The 21,406-nt window shown below is 40.6% G+C and overlaps 1 long non-coding RNA gene across 1 annotated transcript in view; it reads right to left on the reverse strand.

Moving 5' to 3' along the window:
• Positions 1–11,999: 11,999 nt before the first annotated feature.
• The window catches only part of LOC142488495 (uncharacterized), a 667,283-nt gene continuing 657,876 nt past the window's right edge, over positions 12,000–21,406 (reverse strand). The window contains exon 4 of the long non-coding RNA XR_012799440.1: positions 12,000–12,146. This is a non-coding gene — a long non-coding RNA (uncharacterized LOC142488495). The remainder of the gene's footprint in view (positions 12,147–21,406) is intronic.

A 21,406-nucleotide genomic window follows, 5' to 3' on the forward strand; every position in this document is an offset into this window, starting at 1 on the left:
GACTTAGGGAGGATTAGTTCCCGTAAAGTACACCTAGTTTGGCATAGGTTTTGGATGTCAGAATATCAATGTGCATCCCGAATGTTAAATGGGAGTCAAACCATATGCCCAAGTATTTAAAACTAGTAACAGGAGTTAGGGTGGTTTAAGTGTTGGTTCTGATCTGGAGCTCAGTCATTGGAAGCTTTAGAAATGTAGCCTTGGTCCCAAATACCATTTTTACAGTCTTGTCAGTGTTTAAAAACAGTTTGTTTTGGGAAATCCAATTTTCATGTTTCAAAAAGTCAGTTTGAAGTATGTGTTCAAGGTCGGAGAGGCTATGGCTGTGTGCATATAAGAGTTTGTCATCTGCATACATGTGTAATGAGGCTCCCTTACAAGCTGTAGGAAGATCATTGATGAACACTGAGAAGAGTAGGGGCCCCAGAATAGAGCCTTGCGGTACACCGCATGTGATATCAAAGGGGTAGGAGTTAGAGCCTAAGATGGACACATGTTGGGATCTACCTGATAGGTAGGAATGAAACCAGTTTAAAGCATGCTTCAAGAGCACTGGTGTTTGTTAAGCAAGATAACATGATCAAGAGTATCAAAAGCCTTTGCAAAATCTAGGAATATTGCACCAGTGAGCGTCCCCGTTCCATTCCACACTGAATTTCATTGCAAACGTTTAGCAACGTAGTTACCGTAGAGTGTTTTGGGGCGAAAGCCAGATTGGAATTGGCTAGGGAAATTTGTCTTGGTACTGCTGCGGCCGAGTTTATTCGAGCATTTGCCCGTTCTCGGCCGCAGCAGTAACCTGGCGCGCGCCGGAGGGTGCCGGGCGCGCGCCGAAGCCTCGGAGGAGAGGCCCGCCGATCGGGGCTTCCCCCTCTCCTCACCGGGTCCGCCGGGTCCGCCGGGTGCACCGGAACGTTCCGCCGCCGTCCTCACATCCGCGCGACACCAGGGCTCCCTCGGGGAGCCCTGGGCACGCGTACAGGCGGCACAGGCACCCGATGACGCGTGACCGCGCATCGGTGATGCGCGGCACACTGAGGGAGTGTGGCTCGCAAGCCGGGACATATCCCGGCTTGCGGAATGAGCCGTACTCAAATAAAGTGTGCCGCCTGTGTATAGTAATCGCTTAATTGGGAGTGAACACATTTTTCCATGACTTTGAATATTATTGGGAGAAGAGAGATTGGTCTGTAGTTTGAGGCAGTGTTTTTGTCCCCACTTTTGAAGATTGGGATAACTCTGGCAGCTTTCCAGAACTTAGGGATATGGCCTGCAGACATGATAGAGTTGACTATGGAAGCAATTGGTTTGGCAATGCCTAGGGCACCATGTTTTAGGAACTTAGATAAGTCAGGTCCACATTGGCTGCTAAGTTTTAATTTGAGGAGCACTTTTATAATCTCCTCTTTGGATACTTGGACAAATTGAAAATTGTGCGCAGTGTTGGGAGAGGGTGGGGCTATAGGGGTACTCACATAGGGGCCTATGCAGAGAGCAGCAAATTTTAAAATTGGCGAATTTATTAAAAAGTAGCTTTTTTGGAGAGTTTTATTCTCTATATGCAGAAAAGTGCGAATTCTGCTATGTTTAACATGGATGCGTGTGGCGAGTTTAAATTGGCGAGATGCGCGCTTCAGAAACGTGTAAAAACAAATTCGCGCCTTTTTTTTCCCTTTGCAATGGCCGCGAGCGGCAGCTTCTTGCCAATTTTTTCTGGCGAGGCAAAAAGGAGACAATCGCGCCATTTTATTGGCGCGAACAGCCGCTAGATGCCGTTCGCGCCTCTCTGCATTAGGATATTTTTAAAACTGGCGAGATTGAGGTTCTCGCCAGCCGCGAGGTGACTTTTACAAATAGAAAAGAAAAATTGGCGCGTTTTTCGGAACTCGCCTTTTTCTGCTGCTTTCTGCGCGATTTTCTCCAAAAAATGGCGAATTTCGAAATAGCGCTGCTCTCTGCATAGGCCCCATAATGTGGTTCATTTGTGGTTTGGGTTGAGTTTTGCTAATAAGTTAGTAGCACACCCCACAAAGTAATCATTGAATGCATTTGCAATGTAAGTGGTGTTTGTCAGAGTAATATCCTCCTTAGTGATATTACTTGGTTGTTGATGGCTAGAAGGCAGGAATATATTGTTGATAACCTTCCAGAAGTTAGCTGGGTTTGATGTATTCTGGTGAAGATTGTCAGAGTAATATTGTGCTTTTGCATGTCTTGTTTGCCTTGTGCACAAGGCAAACAAGATGGGACCAGAAACCCACAGTGATTTAATTGTAGAGGTACTCACAACTACCTCTAACACTAATGGGCAGGATCGAGTTTCCTAACCACATTTTATCTCTTGTCTGGCATCTCAACAAAATGGATTTGCTTAGCTCCAGTCTCTTCTACAGTACGTACTACAACCTATTTTTGAAAATGCTGCGCCAATGTGCTAAATGTGCACTATTTTAGCCACACGTTCTTCCCTGGCAGCAATCACAGCATGACCGTGGTGTGAAATGTTCTTTAATAGTACACTCTTTCTACTGACATCTAAACATATCAATAACATCCATGATATCTACAAGTACATATGGGTACTCATATCCCCAAACGTCCTTAACTCAATCTCGAACCATGCGATCGGCATGGCTAAAATCGGGCCAGTTTTTGGCAGTGTGGAGCACCTGGCAGGACCCACACAGGTGGCTCCTCTTTAGGGGTATTCACTAAAGTCATGCCCCAGAGGCCGTAATCCCTGAATTACAAACGACCATTGATTCCTTCTATTCGAGTTCGGTAGGCTTTTCCTCATCAAATGTCATGGGGCCTGCTCACCACTGTACAATCCTACCGTGCCAGTCAGCAGTCATCTGTGCCAGGTTGTGAGCCGGCAATCATTTTGTTTCCAGGCCCTCCATTTTCCCTGGCAAAAAAGGGGATTTATCTCTTCTACGTGGTCTCCTGTCTGCTCCCACAGCCAGACATTATAGCAGCAATTGGGCACCTCCCCGACAGAAATTAAGGGGAAATCCAGGTCGGAGGACAATAGGTCGATACACAATCACCCGGTAAGCCGTCGCCCCTTCTGCTGGAACTGCAGTCAGATCCCACTGTAGATGGAACCTCTGACTCATCCTCTCTCACCTCCAGTGTCAACGCTCTCTTCGGTGGTCATACCAGGGCCACTTCCATGCTGTGCCCCTCTTTAGGGGATGGCATTGGGGCTGTGCTTCTGTCCACCTGCTGGACAATATTTCATCCTCAGCAGACCCAGACCAGGTTTAGTATGGTGGGGGTGGTTCCAGGTTATCTTCAGGGTCTTGGAAAGACATACATCTCACTCAGGCTTCCAGTACCCAAGGCAAATTTTATAATGGACTGTAGGTCCCTTGGTCTGGTACATTGTAGATATCCGGTGCCACATTCCACTCACCAGGCAGTACTGGAGAGTTCCTCTCCTGGGTGCCTGCATGAGGCACACACTACTTGAAATAACTCTTTACCAGCCATGGTGACCATGAAAACCTCCTCCATAGCATATATATTCCATCAGTGACGTTACTATAACCCGGCAGGGGGCATGTTTTTTTGTTTTTGTTTCTACCACGTTACCCATCACCGGATGAGGGGAAGGGGCGTTACACAGTATGTTACTATATATTTAACCCTCTAAGGCGGTTAACCCCTTATACTAACTAGTAGTTCACAACGGGGGAAATTATGAAAAGACTAATTGTGACTCAAATGAGAAATCAAGAAAGTTAAAGTAACAATGTTACGTGGGATTGATAGATAATAGCAGGCACTGTAATCGTATCTACAGTAGTCTAGATACCTAGGTCAAAGACAAGTCAGCCAAAGTATCTATGCTGCTAAATCTATTTCATTTTGCCCATAACCTGTATTGCAAACTTCCAATTCAATTTTCAAATCCTTTCAGTATTTTTCTCTCTTGGTTCATGCCACGCATCCCTTGCTATTGACTCTATGGCTGTTTTCTTTTAGTTTTTCTGTGTGTAGCAGATGAAAATAAAAGGGTACAGTATAAAATTGGTAGTGTAGAGACCTGCTGAAAAGATCTAACTCGACGTGGCTGCAGCCTTAACATGATTTTGCCTAAATATTAATCTAAGTGACCCTTACTTATTAGAAGAAACAATATCAATGAATTAATTTGTCATATTGGATCTGAGGTCACATTACTACAGTAATAGCACTTCAGCTGGCACTCTTAAATATATAATACTGTTGATTTTAATTTTTTTTGTGTGTGAATTCATTAAGATACAGGAGTGTATTTCTAATTGTAGATTGTTGGAAGATATGTGACCCCCCTTCTTAGCTTGTGCTCACCCTCCACTGCTATTACAGCAGTAATCACAGTAGTCACTTAAAGAATTCACCCCCCCCCCACCCCCTGGAGAAAGGTGGAAACAACCCTTGCTGCACTTTTTTCCAGAGTGTTTAACCCCATTAGGCACCACATACACATTCCTTGCCATTGACTGTAATGATTCTGTTTTATCTTTCCTCAATGTTGTGGATGAAATTCAAAGGAGGTATGACATTGTAAAGACTTTAGGGACTTGTTGGAAGGGTCTACCTTGATGTGGTAACAGGGAGGTAAATCACGTTCCCAAGGTCACAATGAGAGCTAATACTGAAATTCAATGGGGTTATATACTGTACAGTACAATACGGAAAAAATGCAAAAGCCTAGAAAACAGTCTTAAAATCCTAGATTACCTGTGTCTGCAAGATTAGCATTACAGAAGTTGATTGTGATGCAGTTACTTCCACATTTATGTAATTATGTTTTCCAAATATTTTTTATTTATTTATTTATTTTTATTTATAAAATATTTTACCAGGAAGTAATACATTGAGAGTTACCTCTCGTTTTCAAGTATGTTTCTAGTATGTTTTTACAAGATTATACTTTGTACATGAGTTTGTAAGAAATAATAAAAAGTAAGATATTTACATACTGTATACTCAGTGTAAATGCAAAGTTCAGTAGCATGTTATTATTATTTTGACGTCAAGTATTTTATGTACTAAAAAGTAGATTCTATTGCTTGGATCATACTGCGGGATTCTTACCATATTCAGCTGAGAAATCAGTTCTTATAATACTACCTGGCAGTATTCTACATAGCATAGCGATAAATCGTAATCTGAACATCGAAATGGAAGAACATCTGGATAATATAGGAATGCTCCAGTTCGAGATAGTACCGAAGCTGGGAGACATACCAAACAACGATTGCTTCAAACGTTACTGCTGAATCAATGTGAAAATATATTTTCAATGATCTAAAGCTAGTTTTTTTTAATTGGCCTATGGTTATGAATAGGATAACATTCTTTTTTGTATACATAGTGATTTGTGGTATTAATAGTTGGCATCCCTAAATATTGTAGTGTAATGCTGAACATACACACTCTCATGTGCAATCTTTTGACTGCTATACTGAATTAAAGGGACAATGGTCCTCATGCAGTAAGCGTCGATTATGTGAAATCGGCAATCTTACTGATTAGTCATGTTATTGGCGATTTTTCCTCTCCGTATGCAGTAAGTGCCGAATACATTCAAAATCAACCCGAAAACAAATCCGCCCACTCTCACGATGATTAGCCGATGACACACAGGTGTATCGGCGTGCGTGGCGGGGTGCTGTTAGGTTGCCCAATCACAAATCTTGCTGAATCAGGCGAAACAAGCATGTATTGGATTGCGCGCCATATTTAAAGGCAACGTGTACTGCTAATCATTCTCTGTGTTGTTGGGAGTGAGAGAGAGAGAGAGAGAGACGCACAGAGCTGGCTGATTGAAGATTTGCATATTGACTGAGAGACTTGTTGTGTATTGGGTGAGCTTTGTCCATTGTTGTTTTGTTTACATCTTTGTCTTGTTTTATATGTGGAAGTGTTTCGTGTGATTGGCTGTACATTTCTTGTCTGTTTTTTGTGAGTGCTGGAAGTATGCCCGCAAAGCGTGGGAAGAGTGATGCTGGTGGGAGTGGGAGTGCTACTCGTGGGAGTACACGTCGGAGTGAACGTACTGTTCAGGGGAGTGATGTTGCTGGTGCACCGAGTGGTGTTGCTGGGAGTGGGAGTGCTGTTCCTGGGAGTGTGAGTGCTGTTGCTGGGAGTGGGAGTGCTGTTGCTGGGAGTGGGAGTGCTGTTGCTGGGAGTGTGAGTGCTGGTGCTGGGAGTGGGAGTGCTGGTGCTGGGAGTGGGAGTGCTGGTGCTGGGAGTGGGAGTGCTGTTGCTGGGAGTGGGAGTGCTGGTGCTAGGAGTGGGAGTGCTGGTGCTAGGAGTGGGAGTGCTGGTGCTGGGAGTGCTGCTGGTGGCGCAGTTGCTGATGGGGTGTCTGGTGGTGGCGTGCTTGCTGGTGGCCAGCTTTTGGAGGCTCTTCCATTGGAAGAAGGAGAGTCCAGTCAGCACCAGCCAAGCTCTGACCCTAAACCTGCTCGGAAGAAACGTGTGGAGAAGCCACGTAATCCTCGCTTCAATGACCAGGAAAATACAGCTCTTGTCACTGGCATTCTGGAGCACTATGACAGTATATATCGACATTTACTAGGTAAGTGTACCTTTACATTTATTATTCAAATACATGTGATCCTAGGTCATCTGAGTTTTGTTCATATGCAAATATGGGTTCAGAATATCTTTCTATGTTAATTAGTCTGGAAACACAGCTTTTTATCATGCCTTACAAGGACAACTAAACACAGGCGGTCAATTTGCAATAACTGCATACAATATGAATGCAACCTTGCTTACATGTATAGGTTTAGTAGTGAATGCTCATGTGCTTCACATATTACACCTAAAACAGCATGTTTGCTATCTCTTGGAACAGCTAGCAGTGTAGGAAACTGGGGCTTCTATTATTATTAATTTACCTCATATATTTTATATGTTTTTCAAGGGCGGACAAGTTCAGCAAGCAGAAAAGAAATGTGGGACACAATAGTCATTGGTGTCAATGCGTGTGGGAATCATGTGAGGGACAAGCGGAATTGTCACAAGAGATTTGATGATATTAGGTCCAAATTGAAAAAGAAAATACAACACCAACGCGTGCATGCTACTGGCACTGGAGGTGTGCCGACACCACAACGTCTCATATTAAGTCCATTGGAGGAGCTGCTTCGGGCAAAATTACTTCCCGTCGTCGTGGAAGGCTTACCTGGTGACCGGGATATTGGAATTTATCCCTCACAATTTCCACCAGGTGAGAAATATTACTGTACTAGGCGTGTCGTTGCTTACAGTTATTTTGCATATTTACACTGCTTTTTATACTGTCTTCACAATATAAGCATACCTGCATCTATATATGTATATGTCTGATTCTGTATATATATATATCTCAAAATAGACATATATGTTGTAGTCCTACTAAAAGCAGTAACTAATATAGCACGTGCCATTGCGTGCTCATTTACATGTGAATTCCCAAAATGCATTGCTGCAGTGGAAGCAATTGATGGTGGGCGAAGATGGGGAACAACAGGGTAGTACACATGTGTAACACATGTTAATGAGAAATTATTACTAGCTACAGGTACAGAACAGAAATATGTATAATATTATTGTGTATTTTATTTATTTTACTCCGACAAACATGACATTACTGCCTATTTTAAGCATGCATCAAATATATTGCATGCAACGGCCTACAAACATCACTTGCACTAACACATCTATAGTTGTTAATGAAAAGGTCCATTTTTGCTTTAAGTCATATACAGACAGCATAATGAGGCACACGTATCATATGTTATGTCATTGTTTTCATAACTTAAAAACTGCACACGACTATTTAGCTCATCTACCATTGTGTTAAAGCAGCTGCAATTAATATCTCATCACAGCATACACTTCAACAGAGGGGGTGGGGTTCAGCACACACACTAATTACAGCCTCATTTTAGGGTCAACTTAGTTCACACCATTTTCACCTGTTTCAAGTAATTGAAAGGTGTGGCTGATTAGGCTTTTTGGGGAAGGGAATACCGTTCTTACAACCTGACTAGCACAACTGAAGTTAATCACACTCATTTGAAAGCTTAACTTTAGCTACTAAATGCCCCAACAACTCATTACTTATCAAAGCGTACGTCACACATTAGTTCACTCATATCTATAGTTGAACTACTATCAACGACACATTATCACACACTGCATGTGTTGTCTTGTTGAGTCATAGCCACATTCAGGTGTGCCACATCTTATATTAATGTACCACACATATCCTCTACTAAAAACAACACTTTTTGCAATATGACCACCTTCATGATAACCATTGTGAATGGTCATCTCATGATAGTTATGTACATTATGATACTGATATCACTACACAACATATGATTTTTATGTACAAATTTAATCTATTTATCCTCACGCATTACTGCAGAAACATAGTATGTTTTATGTTAGGGAACTCAAAAGTTCTAAGTACACAGGCATGTACATTGTTATTACAACTATTTATGTTCACTTTCACACACACATTTTGGGTTAAGGAACTGATGCTGTTAGGTACTCATAAATACAGAACATACAATAACTGTTTGTTCAATATTTACACATGTAAATGTAACACTTATGTTATTGTTATATATAGTTGCCCCTGAAGGACATGTGTCACCTGAGACGGAACAAGTGTCTTCACCTGGGTCAGCCAGCTCAACACACCTAGAAGGTGAGTGTATCAGTTGGTGGCCATATAATATGTGCTCTTCTATATGTTATGTTGTCATGTTCATTATTTGTTTTGCACATGTTCTTTAAATAGGATTACTTAGTGTCAGTGAAAATGAAGTGTATGGCAACATGTATTGTGTTAGTGATGTTAACTATCATGTAGGAGTTGTGAGTTTACAGCAAGTTTTCATTCACTCATATTTCATACTGAGTCCAAACATTATTCTTAAGTCAAGGTAGTTTTTAATGTGAGGTTATAAAACGTATGGAAACATGTTAGTTGTTACTTATGACACAGTAGAATTACATAGTAACACAGCAGAGATTAACATGCCATTTAATAATGTGTACATTTATTTGTAGAACATGATGAAGAGGATTATGATGATGATGATGATGATGATGATGATGATGCCGCCGCCGCCATAGACACACAAATACAAGCAAGTGACCATGAAGAGGTTCCAATTGAAACTGTTTTACCGCCAAATCGTCCAGCAAATACCACATACGATGCAATTGTAGCTTCTGAGGGAAAAATTGTGGAAGCAGAAAATCGTCGCCATTCTGACCTGATGACAGTGCTGGAAAGGATGATTGCACTGCAGGAAGAAACAGTTTCACAATTGGCACATCTCCACAGAGTCTTCATTGAAGTGCCTAAACAGTTGCAAAAAATCAACACCTCATTCGAAGCATTAGTTGTTCAGCAAACACAAGCTAATTACTTGAGAAGGACTAATGTACCACAATTCAACATCAACACCTCACAGGCAGGATCTGTTCATGCAGGTAAGTTTTCACCACATGCTTCTGATATTCATTCACCAGGCCCGAATGTTACCGGTCAAGTAGCAGACATTGCTGTGCAGGTTCCTGACGACATCCTACCGCTGCCATCTGTACAAATTCAGCAGCTGATACCTACAAAGGAGGCCACAAAAAGAAAACACAAGCAGTTACTACTGACCAGTTTTTGGTCAAAAACAACAAAAGACACACATGAAACAGACCAACCATCACTTGTGCAGTGTCTACCAACTTGCTCACATGTGTCAGTGGGCACAAGCCCTGTCGGTGAGTCACTGGCCACAAGCCCTGTAGGTGAATCACTGCCCAAAAGCCCTGTAGGTGAATCACTGCCCAAAAGCCCTGTAGGTGAATCACTGCCCAAAAGCCCTGTAAGTGAATCACTGCCCAAAAGCCCTGTAAGTGAATCACTGCCCAAAAGCCCTGTAGGTGAGTCACTGGCCACAAGTCCTGCCCGTGAAGTGCCAGAGGCCACTCAAAGTGGCTCTGTTGTGGCTAAAGTTGGTGGCAAACGAAAAAGGAAAATTCAAGAGACAACAAGCAGGCCTGTTACTCGCTCTCAAAAGGAACAAAAAAAATAAATTTTATAATTCACAAAATATGTCTTTGGCCTTGTTTTGTTGACTTCAGATTATCTAATTAATATTGTATGTATGCTGAAGACTGTGTTGTTTCCAAACTTTCAAATATGTTCTTGTACACGTGAAGTTTTGGAAATGTTAACACTCCTAATTAATGAATAGTGTTATAAATATTTATGTTTTAATCGTCTGTTCAGTAATGGTCCACCAGGAGCCAGTTGCTAAGTTTAGAGAAGCTGCCATTGACTTTGCAGCAAAACATTGCATTTGGGTGTGTTAATTGATGTAATCATTGCATGTGCATATTATTCACATGCAATTATAAAAGCACCTATTTAACTGCAAACATCTTTCTTGTACGTGTACAGCAGGATTTTGTGTTAAATATTACTTACCTTTGCTGGCCATTGTAATGTTGTCCTTTAATCATTTATGTGTTCTTGTTTCAAGAACATCTCTGAATTTATACTAATATATATGTAGTATGTATGCATATATGCACACACACACACTGTGTGTGTGTGTGTGTGTGTGTGTGTGTGTGTGTGTGTGTGTATGTATATATAGTACTATCTAAACTGGTATAGATGTATTTACAAAAAACATACACTTCATGCTTCCTTGTGAAAACACAGTATTTAAATAATACAGGCCTAATGTTTGAGAACTATACTAAGTGTGAGCCTCTAACATTGTGCACAAACAAATGTTTATTACTTAATTCACTCATGTTTATCACCATTTAAATAGGTTTCATACAAGGCCTACTTACTGCCATCAATATGTTGTGTGTACTCCTGCAATATAAAAAAAAAAAAAATTATATATATATATATATATATATATATATATATATATACACACACACACACATACACATACACACAATATACATATAGTACAATATACACTTTATATATATATATTTATGAGAGAGATATATTTATATATATATATAGATACACACGTATTTAAACTCATGCAGACAGGGAGTTAACCAGACTTTCAAATACACACAGAAATGTATGTGGGAAAAAAACATTTCATTTTGCAGGTGTGTGTATTTACTGATATGGCTGTCTAAGCACTATTTTCACACAGTGCTCTTTGTTATTTTTCAAGAAAACTCTATGTTACTGAATTAAAAGTGTAGGAATGTTTTCAGAAACGAGATAAAAAAAGGATACATGTTTGTCCCACATGCGGCTATCACAAACCACAAATGTTCAAGCAATTAAAACTACAAATCCAATTGGCGTTTGAAATAAGGAGTTACAGTTTATAGTTTTGTTGACCTTGAAAAGGAAACACAGCAATTTGTTAGCCATTGAGCAGTTTCATTTTGATGAGCAAAGAACAGATACCTGCACACATCTTTTTCGCTAATTTGCAATGGCTGAAGAATTCGTGAAAAATATGAATCCGAATTTAGGCTATAAATACATGGTGTCAGAAGCTATTTTGAGAACTTGCGGACACCAAGCGAGCACACGCCAAATCTATGATTTGATTCGAGCAAAATATCCTTATTACCAAGACCGTCGGCATGCGCGCAATTTTAATTCCTCAATAAGATTCACTTTATCAACTAATGACTTTTTTGAACGTGTGCAGGATAAGCTAGAAGACAACTATGGTTTCTGGAAGATTGCCAAAGAAAAACATTTCACCGTGAAAGAGGGCACATATATTGTGGTTAAAGGCATATTTATTCCTAATGCCAGTAGCAATGGATTCGCTACTACTGTTCCGTGTGAATCGATACCTGCTGCAATATCTGCACCCCCCATTCCTGAAACCCACATTGTACAACAACAAAACTACTATGATTATGTACCAAGACTTTCAGCTGAAAATGCATTGGAATGGGTACCCGAAGAAATGAACCTACCTCCCGACCAATTGTTTGAAGAGAGCAGTGGCGATTCCTATGAGCGCTTCATGGAGGAGATGTGTGTCATACTGGATTCAGCGGGTGGGTCAAGCATGGATGAAAAAGCCTTGCATTTCTGGAGCGACCAGTTGCAGCCAGACGAAGAGTTAATTCTAGAAGAATGGTAAATATAACAACCGTTATGAGTTGACTCTGCGTTTAAATGTTTTTTTTTTTTTGTAACCACCATTTTCCCTTTCAATGCGTGGATACAGCGTAACATTGCAGACTGCATAACATGTAGCGATCACAAAGAAATTGTTTCTGAATACAATATAGTAAAACCTGAAAGAGTAGTACACATTGCTGACGGAATAAATATACGTACTTTCCTATCACTTTAAACATATTAGCAACATTTTACCATAACTCTAACACATACCTGTTTTGTTATCATGCTACATCTACAACATTTAAAAGCGGGTCCACCACGTATGACGTGGGACCCTTGTCATGGCCCAAGGCGTCCTTAAAAAGGATTACGGATGTAAGTCCCGCCCCCAAGCGACGTGCGCGCCTCAAAGCCTATTGGCTGTCATGTTTTGTTATAGTAACGGTAACTGCAGTGTGTCATGTGTGCGGCTCAGTGTTTGTAGGCGTCAACTGGGCGTTAGCCGAATGTTAATTGAGTGGGAGGAGTGTTAGCGTGCGTTTCACGCTGGTTTAACATGACGTCACACGTATTGCATTTGCGCATTGTGTTATCGGCCGTCCTTTCTGTCCAAACACGTCTGTTTAAAAAGAATACAGATGTACTCGTTTAGAACGAATGTAGTTTCGTATTCATTGTATTTGAAATAAAGATTTTATGTTTAATGGTATTTTCAAGATGTATTGAACGCACAACGTACGCTTTGTTTTGCGCATGCGCTAACAGTTAGTGCAGCCAAGCGTGAAGTGCGTGCGCACACTAAGATCTGCGCGCACATTTTTCAGTATACAGGCAACGTTCACATCATATACATAGTTATGCCTGCTACAAATTTAAAGAAACATTACATACTGATGTACACTTGTAGTTCTAACATATAAGTGAGTGACGTGTGTATGTACACAATCATATAGAGCTGTGTAACGCGTTGTCACGGATACATATATAGTAAGGTGCCATATTTGACCATCATGTGTTTGCTGTATTTCAGAGATGTCGGGGAAGATACAATCGGATCAATGTATGATTTCAGAAGAGTCTACCTTTATATGAGATGATTGTGAGGAGGAGCCACCGACTACTATACTACATATGGAACTAATTTTATATTGCTTGCAGCGCTTATTAACAAACAATTAAAAATGTGATACCCTTATGCCTATATTGCATAAGCACTTAATTAACATAATGATGTTGCAAAATAGTGCCTCATGAATTTTTATTGAGTGTTCTTTAATGACTACTATCATTTTATGGCATGGTGTGTTTTATATATAACAACCATTCCCACTCTGCTAACACATTTGTGAATTCTATTGTGTAATGGAACGTATGACTGTCGAAACTATGTAACAATAATAATTATAATATGAGCATGTTCATGTATAGCGCTGCTAGTTGTACACAGCGCTTTACAGACACATTTTTCTGGCTGAGGTCCCTGGCCCGTGGAACTTACAATTTATTTTTTGCCGCCTGAGGCACAGGGAGATAAAGTGACTTGCCCAAGGTCACAAGGAGCCGACACCGGGAATTGAACCAGACTCCCCTGCTTCAAAATCTCAGTGCCAGTGTGTGTCTTTACTCACTGAGCCACTCCTTCTCCCAATGTAAAGGACACTTACAACCAACTAGCCATTTATTGTTAAAAATCTCTTGTTACATGGGTATGTTGATAAAATGGTTTGGGACTGTAGCAAATAATGTTATTGGCCAGATGTTGTGGTCCCCTACAATGCATGATGTTCTGATTATGACATCAACATCATGTAATGAAGTACGTTTCTGTGTATATTTCATTAACCTAACTAACTATAGTTTACTGTGTTTATTAAACGTTCTAAAAATACATAGTATAGTCAATATGATGATATAAGCTACCATAATAAAGCTGGTGTTATCATTTGTCGGTGTTATTCATGGATCCTACACAAATTGATACAGACACAAACAGTTGTCTTAAAAAGTGTGTATATGCTAATGTGCACGTGATTGACGTTACAATTGTGAGAATACTTGATAATTATCATCATGATAATGATGAAGTGACGTGATTTATATTGCAAAAATATTACCAACATTGTCATATTGGTAAATTAGAAATGCTAAATGACAGTAACATTTGCAACAAAATTGTGTTTTCTGTTAACAGTTTTACACTTGGTACATGTAGGACACATCCACACACGTGTGACTTATACATACACATGTCACAAATGTAAATTAATGTTGACTATTAATTCCTAGCATTAAAAAACACCTACATTGCTAAATATAAGATGTAGTACGCATTGTTGTGATTACAGGCATTCATGCATGGAGTGTTATGATCAGTCAATTTCATCCGTGATGAATGAGCTCCCGTAAGTAAACAAATAAGTACAGTTATCCCCTTGTCTCCAAACACATCTATATTACATTAATGGAATTTATAAGGAAACATACATAAAATGTGATGAAATGTGAGTAATCATTTTCTAATACAATACACATGAAAGCTCAAGAGTAGCTAAATGCATATACATGATACAGAAAGTACATGTATGTTACATTTGTGTTAAAACCAATATGTTGGGTTTTGACTTCAAATAATTATAGGAAGATTGAGGTAGGCACATCTTATGAGAGATGTCAGCAAATATATATACCATGATCACTCATACTGGAGATATACCTATAATGCAAAGGAACAATATATAAATTGCAAACATTGACATGCCATCTTCAGTACCATAAACAACACAGCAAAGTGTGTATTTGGTGTTAAATGTGCAACACCATGTATATTTCATGACATTCAAAATGTAAATCAGGCTGGTGTACACATCATATGGATGTACATGTTACACTGCACCAATAACATTGTATGTAAGCATACTAGAAGCATGAATGAGTATGGGCATAATATGTGTATTGTGTTAGCATAAGGAACAACACAATGCTAAAATATTAGTGCTTTGTTACCCCAGTTGTATTCACATACACACAACTAAAGTAAAATTGAAGAGGGATTATATAACCTGTGCAACAATAACATACCGGTGCCACATCCCTTTGTGCACACAGCAGAGAGAAGAAAGGTGTGCAACCCATATTCATCTGTGTCCTACCAGAAGGGTATATAAAAAACCATTATTGTTAAGATAACATAATGTAAGTATAAAAGTAGAACTTGGTACATATATGTTTTTACTTACAAGAAAAAAATGAATTGATGAGATTCTGGCGTGTCTGGCCACCACTGGCTGTTTGTTCATTTTCAGCAGCTACATGGGTGGGATGCTCGTCTACCACAGGCTCAGCTAGGTCTGACTGTACATTGTGCCTGAGTGCAACATTGTGCAAAATGCAACAGGCAAGGATAATATCAGACACTTTTTGAGGCTTGTATAGAAGAGCCCCACCAGTTCTGTCCAGACACCTAAATCTGGTCTTGAGTAGGCCAAATGTCCTCTCTATAACAGATCTTGTAGATATATGGGCTGCATTGTACCTCTCCTCTGCTTCAGTTTGAGGGTTTAGCACCGGAGTCAAGAGCCACGGCCTAATTCCGTATCCTGAGTCACCTATAATCAATGGAGCACACATAAGCTGACATTAGTGATCAAATTGTACAATGCCAACATTCCTAAATAAAAATGTGTTTTGTGTTAGAACATGTAAATGTGTACTTACCCAGCAGCCAACCATGTTCAAAATGTCCCTCTTCGAACGCATGGAAGACTGAAGAGTTCCTCAGGATAGAGGAATCATGACTGGAACCAGGGAATTTGGGTACCACATGCATTATCCTCATCGTGGCATCACATACCACCTGTACATTGAGTGAATGGTAGTGCTTACGTTTGCGGTACACATGCTCACTCTGACTAGGTGCAATCAAAGCAACATGTGTGCAATCGATTGCACCCAGCACACATGGTATCCCTGCTATATTATAAAAGCCAGTCCTGACTTCCAGCCACTCTGTCGCCTCTGTAGGAAAATGAATATAATTCCTAGCGCGTCTATTGAGTGCATAGAGAAACTGGGTCAAGGCCCGCGAGAATGTAGATTGCGAGACCCCGCCCACTATGCCCACAGTTGTCTGGTATGACGCGGAAGCAAGATAATGTAATGAGCACAGCATTTTAACAAGCCCAGGGACTGCACGACCTCTGGCTGTGAAAAAATCTAAATCTCCCCTTATCTCCTGATAAAGAGATAAGATTGCTGCTGAACTCAAACGATAGCGACTTACAATCTCCTCCTCACTCATCCCATCTAACAGGGTTCTCTCCCTGTACAGACGCGGACGAGGCACAACTTGTCTCCTCTGTCTTCTCCTCTGATCTCCTGTCCCTCTACCTGTCCCTCGGCCTGTCCCTCTCCCTGTCCCTGTCGTATCCGCGTGACTGTCCCTGTCACTGTCCCTCGGTGTGTCCCTCCCTTGCCCTATATGATTCTCTTGATCATCAAGCATGTCATAGAAAAGAATGTTCCTCCGTCTCCTAAACAATCGCAACATTTTGAAATGAGTAGCTGTGAATGAGCAGGTAATGGGCGTCCTTTAAATAGGTATGTGATGATGTCAGGTGACATAGTAAAATGCAAGGTGTTACATTAACATAATAAAGTACTTCTGTGGCAAGCTGTGTGCAGTTGTTGTTATAAGTATTTGTTGTGTGTATTCTGCAGGGAATGATGATATTTGCCAATGATGTGACGTGAAGCTTTGTACAAACATTGCTTGCAAATAAATAGTTGCATGTGCAATGCATGTAAAACTTCTGAAGGCAACAGTCAGTCATGTAATTAGACAAAAAGGCTGAGATTGACGTGGGAAAAGTTTTGTGTAACATGTGTAATTAGCCATGTTATTGTGACATGTTGACAACAATGAATAGTCGTGTGCATATGCATGCATTTCTGTAAGGAGGATAGTTGGTATAGAATGAGTTTACAAGGTGTCCCAATGATGAATTACTGTACATGTGTGTATAAGTTAGGTTGAAGTGCTTGTAATGCAACGGTTACAATGTAAACATGCAATGTGATTGATCGTCCAATAAGTGACGTCATGAAAATAGGGAGGAGCAAACGTAGATGTAAACATGAGAATTTAGATGTACATGAACGTTTAAAGATGCGTGACACATTACAAGCATTGTGTAATGTAAAGGAACATGAATATACTGTGTATGTGTGACATGTGTGACATGTGTAACATCATGTAAATAATTGTCGCTCAGTTCATAAAAATGTGTGATATGATGTGAGGTTCTCCTTTAAGAGTTGAGTATAGTATTTTCCCTTGACACATCATCACATGATGAGTAATGTGACCCGCAAATGCTGAAAACATGTAAAAGTATAATGTTATGCAAATAATACACGTCAGCTGTGACACAATGCAGGGAATGCCCCCACACTGTAATGCAAATGACGTTTGTATTGTGAGCAATGAAACGTAAACAGTACTATACTGTTATACGTCCCCGCTCCATTGACTCCATTGATGTACAGAATATTTTTTTTTTCTAAGTGCCGTTCCGGCAGCCTTAGCGATCGTTCTCCCCTCCAAACTGCCAACTTTAGTTGGCGGGAGAAATTGGCCATAACATCTCAATTTCGTAGTGCCGATCAGCCCCGATAAGCTGTTTTTTTTTGTTGAATCCAGCCGATTTAAAAAAGTGGCGATCAGTGGCGAAAACAGGCTTATCGGCAGCCGACTGGCCATAACAAAATAATCGGCTCCGAAACATGGCGATATCAAGCACTTATCGGCGCTTACTGAATCTCAAACCCAATTTTGGCTATAAAATGGCGATAATTCCCTTATCAACGCTTACTGCATGAGGCCCAATGTCTTGCTTGACACCTCTAAGTGTATTAAACAAATCATTACTGTACTGTCGTTGTTCATGTATAAATAGTTCCATGCCAGCACTTTGCATATTTGTTTGTGTAGTTAGTGTTGTCACTCATACATAACCATTTTGTCCAGTATTATCTTCAAAAGTGCTTTGTACTGTATATTTGCAAAAGACTGATTCATAGATGGGGATTTGCTTGATGAGGTCAGCAATGACACATCAAAAAGTACATAAATGTTATAATATTTATATGTTATTAAACATATTATAACCTGAAACATTTATTATAACAATACTTTGCATATACAGTAGTACATCATTTTATGCTTGCTCTGTACAGGAATCAAGTTTTGTTAGTATTTATTTGTAAACATTATTACAGACACATATAGTATTCTATGACTGCTAATGTCATACCTATATGAGAAAGACATGCACATTATGATAGCATTACAGCAACTTTTTGGATTTGTTACCGATACTAACAATATACAGTAGCTGTATATATGTACATCCTGTAACATTACATGTATAATATATAATTACATTTTTGGCATGGATATTTGTTTGGGGACGTACATGATAAGAGCATTAAGAAGTGTCACTTAGAATTTCTCTCTCTCTCTCTCCCTCGTCACTGTCTGTGTAGGTTGGAGAAAGCTTGCAATATGGATATTTTCCAGCATGCGGCAGGTTAAACACCTCTGGAGAAGCTAGCTGCAGGTGCAGCTAATTGAGGCAGACTAAACTCCTGACTTTAAAGGAGTTTAAAAAGGCTGTCGGCATCCTGCCAGAAGAGAGACGTTTCCCAATCAGGAAGGACACTGGTGGGTATGGTTCCCCATGCCTGCTGGACGCAGGGCCTGCTGAGATTGCATGGAACCCATGCAGTAGGGCTTGTATACAAGGAACCAACATTCCAACTGTAGTGAGTGAGCAGAGCTATCCTGTCTACAATGTGGCATAGTAGCCAGAGGGATTGCCTGGAGAGCTTCCTGGGATGAATTCCCAGCACCACAGCTAAGGACAATTTATTATTTATTCCATATTCTACAGCCTGTAGTATTTGGGACTGGAACTGGCCTAGCAAGCCTGTCGATTAGTTATATCATTTTATTGTATTGTTTGTCTTTATTTATATAGCACCAAAAGTGTACTCAGCGCTTCACAAAGAATACAGTACAGGGAATTATAATAATACAATAAGTGCAGCAAAAATCAGACAATGAGAAAGGAAATCCCTGCCCCGAAGAGCTTACAATCGAAGAGGTTTGAGGGGAAACTTACAGAGACAGCAGGTGAGGGAATAAGTGCTGTAGATGGGTGTGGTTGGCCACAATGGGTTGTATAAGTGACTGTGGGACAATAGCCATGAGTGCAGGCTATTGGGATGCTTGATTTGTGGGGCAAGTTTTAAGGTTGGTCAGTGTTAAATGAAAAGGTTAACACCCTTTACAGGGGAAGAGATGGCATGGAGCTGTGGGTGAGATCAGGTGTGTATGTCTGGCTTCAGGCTTAGGGGAGATCCTCAGCAGCAGGAAGGAGTAGATAGAGGCTGTGAATACTGTAGAGGATTTGTGTGGGTGTTTTTTTATTGAGGGTTGTTGGGAGAGAGGTGTATAAATAATGGTGCAGTGGGGAGTGGGGAAGTTGGAGAGAGCAGGGACATTCACCAAGGAGTGAGGAAACAGTAAACAGAAAATGCAATAAGGAGGGCATAGTGAGATACAGGAGGAGAGACTTCCCAGTTATTGGAGGATAGGAAGAGTACAAATAATCACAGTTTTTAGAAAGTCATGTTCTCACAGTTGTAAAGTTGTTGTTCAGAGTACAGATTATCTTTTGTAGTTAGTCTCCCTAATGTGGAGTAGGCTTTTTTTTTTAAATGGTTTATGTTTGCCTTAAAGGGACAGTGCACATCACAACAGTTATGTGGTAAATAAACCCATGTAGGTTTGTTGAAGCCTTAAATATATTGTTTGGACTCTTTCTGACCCTTGACGCTGTCCTGCCACAGGTGGTGGCAGCAGTTGGATGCTAGGCCTCTGGGTGTAAGTAGAATAAAACACATAAATGGCAACAATCCCAGGCAGAAAATAAAACAATGATCGCTGTACTGGTTAAAGAAAACATGACTAATGAGATCTGGGAGTAAAGTCTGCCCCATCAAGCATCATCGACCAACACCTTGCTGATGGGAAGCAGAGGTACATTATGAGGTGTCACAGAAAGAGGTTCACACTCTCAGCACAGAGCTTGATCACTCTTGCCAGGAAGTTCTCGGTCTCAACACAGAGATGTGTACAAGGAAGGATGCCTATGTGAAGATCCTGAGTAGTATAGAGTCTCTAAAATGAGAGAATAGAAATCTGAAAGAAGATATTTCACATTTGATTAGTCAGGTCAGTGAAGGAAATGAGAAGCTTCACAAAGTAGAAAAGGTGAAGGAACAAAAAGGTTAATAGTGTCTGAAGCACCGGAGAATGCAGAGAGAATGATGTGAGAAGAATGTGTCTCCCAGAAGCAATGCACACAAGCAGAGCACCTACTGCAGAGCCAACTTCGAGAGCTGCTTACGACAGGATTCTAAGGAGAAATAGGGGGATGCTGAGGAGAAACAGCGAACTCTGCAGGAAGAAAGTCTCGAGGCTGCTCACAAAGTACAGGTATTGCAGGAGTGTCTGAGTACCAAGTTTTTCCCTGAAGAGTAGCCTGAGAAGCTGAAGGCCACGCTGTCCATCACCAAACTATTGCTGGCAGAGCTTAGAGATCAGGTGACTACGTGTAAGAGAGAGCAGGACAAGGTCCAGAAACTGAAGCAAGAGCTAGAGGTGCAGAGAGGCTGCCCCATTCACAAATGTCAGCACACCCAGGAGAAAGAATCATGAAAAAGGCAAGCAGATTCAACCCTAGAAAAGAAATCTGCTGAGCTCCAAAATATAATGAAAGATGCATTGAAACAAACTCAGGGCAAGGACAAGGACGGGGTGAAGGCTCTGTGAGATAAGCTGCAAGATGTGCTCAAGAAACAGAATTCTCTCGCTGATGAACTAGACTTGCTGCAAAGAGAGAAAAGCATTCTCATACTTCAGAAATGCTGCAGGGCAAAGAAGAGTGGAGAGAAAAACTATTGCGGTAAACTCTCTGCATCTGTCACCATAAAGTCTGTCTACACGGGGATGGAAGCTTGTCTGCTTTAAAGCCCAAGTAAAGTAGATCAAGTTATTCAGTAATTTTGGGGAATGAAGAAGCAAAGAAAGAAGTATGAGTACCTGAAGGAATGTGTGATTCTACTGAAGTCCAATGTTAAGAAGTATCAGCAACAAAGACGCTACAGGGATGTTATGAAGTTGCTACAATAATTAAG

This window comes from Ascaphus truei, chromosome 2, assembly GCF_040206685.1.
Source record: "Ascaphus truei isolate aAscTru1 chromosome 2, aAscTru1.hap1, whole genome shotgun sequence".
Classification (NCBI taxonomy): domain Eukaryota; kingdom Metazoa; phylum Chordata; class Amphibia; order Anura; family Ascaphidae; genus Ascaphus; species Ascaphus truei.